The sequence below is a fragment of the Gekko japonicus genome, unplaced genomic scaffold (assembly GCF_001447785.1).
Source record: "Gekko japonicus isolate JY-2015 unplaced genomic scaffold, Gekko_japonicus_V1.1 scaffold698, whole genome shotgun sequence".
NCBI classification, from domain to species: Eukaryota; Metazoa; Chordata; class Lepidosauria; order Squamata; family Gekkonidae; genus Gekko; species Gekko japonicus.
This window is the reverse complement of record NW_015168069.1, coordinates 756,047-756,675: the sequence shown is the minus strand read 5'-3', so window position 1 is coordinate 756,675 and position 629 is coordinate 756,047. Positions and strand designations below refer to the sequence as shown.

The following is a 629-nucleotide window of genomic DNA, read 5'->3' as shown; positions in this document are numbered from 1 at the left end:
CGCCCCCCCCCCCCCCCATTACAGTTTGTAAGCGTTTGGCAAAGAATGAAATCCAGGCTTCGGTCTTGCTACGCTGGGCCTTGGTATTAAAGGTTTCATCCCTTCCTGAGAGCCAGTTTGGTGTCGTGGTTAAGTGAGCGGACTCTAATCTGGGGGAGCCAGGTTTGATTCCCCACTCCTCCTCCACATGCAGCTGCTGGCATGATCTTGGGTCAGTTACAAGTTCTCTCAGAGCGATCTCCTCATCCTCCTCATCTCAAGAACAGTCCTTGAAAGAGCTCTGTCAGCCCCACCTAACTCACAGGCAATGCTCCCTCTAAGCTGTGGAGTCTTGTGAGCAAAAATTCTACTTTGTGAGCTACTGGCCTTAAAGTTGTGAGTGAGCGATTTGCCTACTGCATAAATTAGTTTGCTCTGGAGCCCTCCTTCCTGAGCGAGGACAAAAATGGGTGAGCCAGAGGCTAAAAAACTGTGAGCTGGCTCACACTGACTCAGCTTAGAGGGAACACTGGTCACAGAGTGTCTGTTGTGGGGAGGGGAAGGGAAAGGAGTTTGTAAGCCGCTCTGAGACTCCCAAGTGAAGGGCGGGGTATAAATCCAATCATCTCCTCCTCCTCCTCCTCCTCCTC

The 629-nt window shown here is 51.7% G+C and overlaps 1 protein-coding gene across 1 annotated transcript in view; it reads left to right on the top strand.

Annotated features, from left to right (window-relative positions):
• Positions 1-629, top strand: part of IQCH (IQ motif containing H) — a 129,100-nt gene that overhangs the window by 89,869 nt on the left and 38,602 nt on the right. The gene's annotated exons all lie outside the window — the stretch shown is intronic.